Genomic DNA, 7590 nt, shown 5'->3' on the forward strand with positions numbered 1-7590 from the left:
CTCCAGTCTAAGGTCTGCTATATACTGTTACAGCCACTGGGTAACACGCAGTAAAAAGGGTTAGACAGCCATCTTTCTTTCTGTGATTCCTCTGCCTCAGTCCTGAATTAATTCTGTTTCAGTGTAGGCCCACTCCGATGGTCAGTGTAATTCAGTGGGCTGGGGGCTGGGGGCTGCAGTCCCACATGCATGAACTCGGAGCTGCTGCCGCATGAGGACTTAAACACTGATTTGTGTGTACCTAAGAGGAATAGTATCTCCTCTTCCCCCAGCCATGTTTTAGGAGAAAGCAATATCTAGCAATATATTTTGTCTAAAACCAAAGAGCTCGGACAACACCTAGTGCATCAAGCCCCATGGGAGAGAGCATTGGGTCCATGGATCCTGTCTGGGCTTCAGTGTGAGATACATGCACAGGCACTGGGTCCTGTCAAGACCACAATGCTTTTGGCATGCCCTGAAGCAGAACATGACTGCTGTCATGTCCAGGGAGCTGGAGACTGGAGGGTCAAATACTGCCGTGCCTCAGGGGTTGACGAGAACAAAGAGGTCTGGCAGCAATGGCAGAGGCAGGCCTGGGTTTTAAGGCTGTCAGTGTATGTCAGATGATGAGCAGGACTGTCACCTGAGAGTTGTAACCACTCTTTCCAGCTCTGTTTTCTGTCCGGTTTGAAGCTGGGCCCAGTGCACAGCTCTTCCATTCCACCACTGCTCACCAGCCTTCTCAGTGTCTAAGGGCTCGGCCTCTTTTCTTCTTTCTCCTGCTGAAAAGGTCCTTATCACTCCCCCATGTGAATAACTGCTATTCATTAGACTAAGGAGAAAGAAAATAAAAGACTGATTCTTTAGCCCTGTGACTGGAACTCTTACCTAGCAGGATTGTACTCACTCCCTAGAGGGACAAACTATTCCTTGCTCCCCATCCTTACATCCTCAGAAGTGCCTTTTGTTCCTCTCTGTCACTCAAACCTATTCTATTGCTCCTTATTTTCAGGTTTATAGATCTGCAGGTCTGGAGGGGATGTTCAAAGAGCTATAGAGTATCATCTGTCTGGAGTATCATCTTTCCCCACTCTGCTCTCAGAATTGCCACCAGCTGGTAAATACTGTTGAACAGGGAGACAGTGACTGGCATTAAGTTGAGGTTCTCATTAGGGGGGAGTATGCTGCAGGATAAAAGATTTTCAGTACTTCTGTTTATTGATTTGGCCCTGACTTCTTGCCCTTTCTCCATTCAGATGTTCCTTTAGAACCCCAAATGTCAGTTTCTCAGTTGGGCAGATTTGCTGTTGTCACTTGCAGTTTTCTCTGATGTCCTTGCTACCTCTAGGATTTCATAGAGACTGAGGATGGGAAAAAGACCAGCAGACATATCTTAGATGTCTCTGTCAGTTAAATAAATTGATTTACTTTAAGGGTTGTCTTGTGTGCCAGTCCCATCTGTATAACTTACAGAACACGCAGTTTGTATCTTGATTGATTTCTAAAACAGTCAAAGAGCTTTACCTAGGTGTTCACAATACAAAGGTGTGCTTTCTGTGTGTTATGAAAAGAAATGAGAATTCTAAGATATGTTTATTTTGGACTAGATTAGCCATTGAAACCTGAGGGTTTAGGAATAACACAGGTGAGTAAGTGTCAGTGGCTGCTGTGTCCCTGTGGATTGTTAGGGTCCTTGAATCTGAGAGTTTGCAGATCTCAAATACACATAGAATATTTTCTCAGTAGTCTTCAAGTCTTTGGATTGCATTTACATGCAAGGTAGGCATCTTTAAGCACTGGAGGATAATTTATTTTCATTTTCTATTCCAAAGGCAGCACTTCAGAAAATGTTACAAATTAACAGAAAGTTATTGGTTCACTGAATTTAGCCTTTAATAGTAAGAACATTTGGGAAAGTAATTTGTCATGGCCTCGAGCACTCTCTTTTAAAGCAATACGATAGCATTTGTGTGATAACAGGTAGGTAACCTAACCTTTAAAATGCAGTTCTCCATGCAAATAAACTTTGCTGATGGACTTAAAAAGGTGATTTTTGAATGCAGTCAGATGTTACTTATTTCTTGAGACACCAAATGTCTCTCTCATACCCAAAAGCAGGAAAGCTTTTTAGAATACCATTCATTTTGCTGTATAATGGGCTGTAGTGAGTTACTACAGTAACTCTAAAACAACATCTAAAAAGAGAATATGCAAGTGGATTTTTTTATTAAAACATTAATACTACCCTTTGGCAATATATGCAGTGTTTGTGAATAACCTCTAGATTTGCAATATGAGACACGGGGAAAAGGAAGATGGGAGATCTCCCCCTCTTGACTTTAATGGTTCACGAATGCAGCAATGGGCTTCTTTGCACTCGAGTGGCTACACTTCTCAGTGGAAACCCATCTTGTGGATATGCAGCACTGGTAGGAAACTTGAGGAGGTTCTGTGAAGTGTCTCATATTGAGTGTGTGACTCATTTAATTAGCTCCTACCTCCTGCTCCCCCTCACACTTTTCATGGAGTTTCTGCACATTTTCCCTCCCACACCAAGACCCCACGTGCTGGTTATGGCAGTTCGGGAATGGTCAGTCTTAAGTTTGATCTCTCAGGTGACTCTGGCTCGCGCCTGGACTCACAGCGTAGGGGAGAGCACAGGAGGTGACACGTTGCAGATAAGGGTCCCATGCAAAAGAAAAAGAAAAAAAAAGGGGGATTTTAAAAGCTTGTCTACAAGATAAGTCCCCCCCTGCAGCCTTCCTCTGCATCTTTTCCTTATCATATGACTCAAGGCGCTAGACGTGGGCCACCTCTCTGTGACCAGCACAACTTGCCTGGGAGCATGGTGCTGCAGGCGTGTGGAGGTTGATGCGACAACTCTAGGTCTGGTACATCAGTGCTGTGAGCTTGCTCTGGGGGATGTAGTTATATGGCTGCAAAGGACAGATAATTTTCTGCCCACAAATCTCTACAAAAGGCAGTTATAGATCTGTAACTCCTCATAATCATGCACTATGGCTGTAAGGAACTGGAAATGCTCTTTGTGAGATGTGAACCAATGTCATATTTTTACTTTTTGCAAAGCAACAAACTGGAATTCCTAACAATTACTATGACATCTTCTGCCAGCTGGTGTACTTTTGTACTTTTTTTTTAAGCAAGCATTTTACTTCCAGCACTTAGCAAGCATTTGCCAAATAACATAGGAAGACTATGCAGGATATAAAGAAAAATATATAGTACATTGGTGAACAACACATACTTTGCAAAGGCTTTTATGATCCATACTAGTCCAAGCCAAAACTGATTTGACTTCACTTGAACTAATAACAGGGATGAGAGCAACCATCCATTATCATTAGTCACTTTTGAAAAAAAAATATAAATTTGATATATGAAATAAAGTCAGGAACTGACACCGTGATCCTGGATATGAAAGCAGCTTCCCTGCTTATTTGTTTTGGCAATATATGAGCTGAAATAAACCAACCCATTTTCCCATTATTTATAGCCAAACATCTTAAAATCAACAAGGGTTACTGTAAGGCTACAGTTTTGTGCTGAGTGTGCTGCTCATAAACAACATGGTCCAGCACAACAACATGTCTCCATAATGGCCGTGTTCATTTGCAATGTCCATGGGAGTACTGGTGTGCCCCATCACATCAAGCGTGCTTCTGACCCATTTCAGATTTTGCAGAGGACCTTTCTGTTCTTTGTCCTGATCCTTAGATTTCAGGGATGAAACGGTCACAGTGTTGTTCAGAACAGTTTATTCCACAGTTCGAGTTTGCAGCAACTGGGATCCCCTGCTTTCTTGGTCTGCCTTGTGTCTTGCACTGAGGTAAAAATCACTGTCAGCATCTATCTAGGCAAAGTTTCATAATGAGGATTGGCTTTACGTGCCCTCTAAATTTTTTATTGATATAAAGGGCAAGAACTATATATATATATATATATAGGTATTATTTGACTGTGTTTTGAGGCATATGATCTGGCAAAAGTAGCGACTAAATTGTGGACTTGACAGCATACCCTGTTCATACATGGCTGACGGCATTTGAGTACTTTAGTTTTGAGAAACTGAGAAATGAGAAAAAGATAATGTATTCAGAATAATTTCAAAATATTTAGAAACAGCTTGTCATTTCAACTCCAAGTATAGTTGGAAAAAAACTTGACAAGCTTAGGACTTCAGATCAAATTTTAAATGAGGGAAAATAATATTTTGAAAAATGATTAATATTAAGCACCATTTGTTCTTGTGCAAGAGAAATTGCTGCAAGTGGAAGCTTCCACAAGCCACTGCTGTAGCCACCCGTGGTAACATTAAGTAAAGCAGAAATGTTTGGGAGCATGGAAGAGCATATGGTAGAGACTAATTTTCTCTGCCTCCCATTTCTATTCTCATTTTGGTGTCCTGAAAAAGCAACTAGTTCTTTCAGCACCTGAAACAAGAAAGTTGTTTATTTATTTTTAATCTTTGTGTCTTACATTTGATTGCAAGCTCCAATTGAAGCTTTTCATGTGATCAGAGCATCTGCCATGTGTCCTGTCCATATGGAGTTGCTAGTAAAGTCACAAAGCTCACATTGACTTGCTCAGTACTTTTTCACACAATTAGAGCATTTGCTTGTTATTTCTACTTTATCTAGGTGATTATTTTTATGAGGCTTGTGGGTCTGCCATTATGACAGAGGCTTCCACTCCTTTGTAAGTTTGACTGAAACTTGAAGTCCCCAGGAAGACAGAAAGCTACAGAGACAGACAGCCTGTCTGCATAAACCTCATTTACTTGGGGTACCACCTTAGAAACAGAACAAATGAGCATAAGACTACAGTACCCAGAGCCTGAAGAAGAGAAAGTGGAAGACCCTGTGCATCATCTCTGCCATTTGTGCCTTTAACCGTGGTGGACTGCAATCAGCTGTGTTTATGGCTATATACATATGGCATAATTTATTTCAGTAGGTACTTTCACTTAGGAGCCAGTGTAGCCTCATTTACAGCTGATCTGATTGACAAAACAGAGTTACTGTGGAAGATATTTCTGATTTTAAAAAGTCATTGGATAATTCTGGTAAACAACTCTTTACAGTCCTCTGACCTGCTCAACTCAAAAAGCTTTAAAAGTACAGGGCAGAATGGACATCCATTATTCATTCAGGTAAACTCACCCCATCATTATCACTATTCCCTGAACTCAGCTTATGTTTTCCTTTCTTGGACTATAGTTTCATCTGTAAATGCTTTTGAGATCTACCACAAATTTAAAATGCAAAATTTGAGACTGTCTAAGATCATAATGGTATATAGGATGCCATTTTTTTGCCCAGGACACAGACATCTCTATCATTCGTGTCAGTAAGTAACCAGAGGGAAGAGATTTATAAAGCAGCAAATCTTGATGTTGGAAGAATGTTAGATCTGCCTTCAGCTGATTTTTATAAGTTTATTATTGCATGTTCTACTGTGCTCAAGAAAAAAGAAAAAAACAACAACAGTGCAATGTTTTATTTGTATTATTAAATAAAACACATTAAACAGGAATCCTGCATTTGAAGCAGTGGAAATAAAATGCCATTGTGACCTGTAGAAGGAGTTTTGCTCTTTTGGCCCTAGAACTAGATCAGCTTTTATCAGGCAAAGCCTTTATTACTTGATCAACTCCCTGTGCCCTCATGGATGACCATGTTTTTTCCAGCAGACAGCTGACTGCTAGAAGCTTGAAAAACAACACATGTTGAAGTAAAATAACTGCTGTGCTTTAACCAGCCAAGCCTGCTTTTCTATTGCTGCAAGCTTCTGTTCTTTTGGCTACAGAGAGCATCTGCTTTTAATGAACACAAATAAGGCAGTACAATACATATGTATGTTATTACGAACTTTCCTTGCCTTTCTACACAAATATGATTAGCAGTTTGAATTCCAAATATCTTCTTTGGAGTTTAAAAATAACTCACTGTTTTGATGGCATAGCTACAATAATTCTGATCATACACATTGGGAGAAGCTGCAAGGAGATGACAATCTGGGAATCCTTTCTGGTTACTCTTTGCCTTACATAGATCCATTAGTACCTCTCTCTCTGGATTTGCTAGTGCTGATTTCTGTAGTTGTGTTTGCATTCAGTAAGACATCATGAAAGCTGGTATGGGTAGAGACAATGGTAAGAATCTGAGCTTTATTTTGCTAGTAGTTCCTTTTTTTTTTTTTTTTTCCAACTGAAATGAGGGAAATTTTCCCAACTCATAGAGCTAAATTTTGAGAGTGAGATGGACTTTTATATTGGACCAACTTTGTCTTTTTCGTCTTTGGTCATTGTTACCTGTCTCTTCTTGAGTCATCAGCACCAGCAATTTTTCTTCTATCTTTTCGTTATGAGATTTATGATGTGACCTGTGGCTTGGACCCAGCTAAGCATGTCCTCAGCTGGTACATATGAATGGTTTTACTGAAGCTGTCAGGTCATCTATGCTGTTTATTCCACAGTTTGGGTAGTGCTGTTAGCAGCTGCAGGATGATTTTGTCTTTACATTTCTTCAGATCTTTTGGCTGGGAAACTGGGAGGATACAGTCAACACTATTTTCTGACCCTGCCTATTCACCTCTGGTGGTGAGTTTCCAGCAGTTATTTACTTCTCTCAGACTGTTCTGACCCTGTCATAATGGTGGAGGAATAGTTCAGTTGTTTTTGAGGGGAATTTAATTTGGTATGATAGAAAAAAAACTATTCCTGGAAGCTCCGTGTTTAGCAAAGCTACTGCAACTGCTAACATTACCTGAGCCAAGACTGCTTGTGAGATGTGGCCATTCCTGTTTAGAGCTTTCATTTAATGAAGGCATATCAAAATTTAATTTTAGTCAGACTTGATTTTCAGTTTGGTTTGGACTGACAACATGTAGCTGGTAGATACTTGAAGTTATAGGAAAAGTATGTTCTCGTGTGAAATTATGGTCTACATTATTAGTCTGTCCTATCAATTAGTAAGCAGAGGACAAGGGATTAATTTTGGAAGGACTGCTAACACTATTGTTTGTTATGGGCACTAAGCACTTACCACTGCAAGTCACTATTTTCAGTTCCTTATTACCTCGTGAAAATCTCACAACTGGAGACACAATATTCCACACTGGCCTAATATTTTTCTGGCCTAGTTTCCAGCCTCTCTGAGCAACCATTTCCTGTGTCCCGCTTCAACTTGTACAAGATGAGAAATCCTAGATCCCCAGTCCTGGCAGAGGTGACTGACAGGTTTTCTCCTGAGCAGAAAACCTCTGAATCAGTCAGTGCTGCTTTGGTTAAAAATGTTAATTTCAGTGTGGGTATTTGCAGGGGCTAGCAGCTTTCTACGAGCTTTCTGACAGCAATTTTCTAAGACAACCACTTGTATACAGTGAAGCATATGGGTATTCTACAGCATCTGTCTGGAGTCACAGAGCTCTTCTCTGTATTCCCACCATTTTTGCAGAAGACAGAAATGTACTTTTCTCTCTGCCTTCTCTCCCTTCCCCCAGTTTATGTGTTTCTAATCTAATGGGAAGGAGATCTTACTGGAAGCTAAGCTTTTGTTCAGTGAAGTCTGGCTCTGCATGCATTCAGCA

This window comes from Anser cygnoides, chromosome 1, assembly GCF_040182565.1.
Source record: "Anser cygnoides isolate HZ-2024a breed goose chromosome 1, Taihu_goose_T2T_genome, whole genome shotgun sequence".
Taxonomy (NCBI): domain Eukaryota; kingdom Metazoa; phylum Chordata; class Aves; order Anseriformes; family Anatidae; genus Anser; species Anser cygnoides.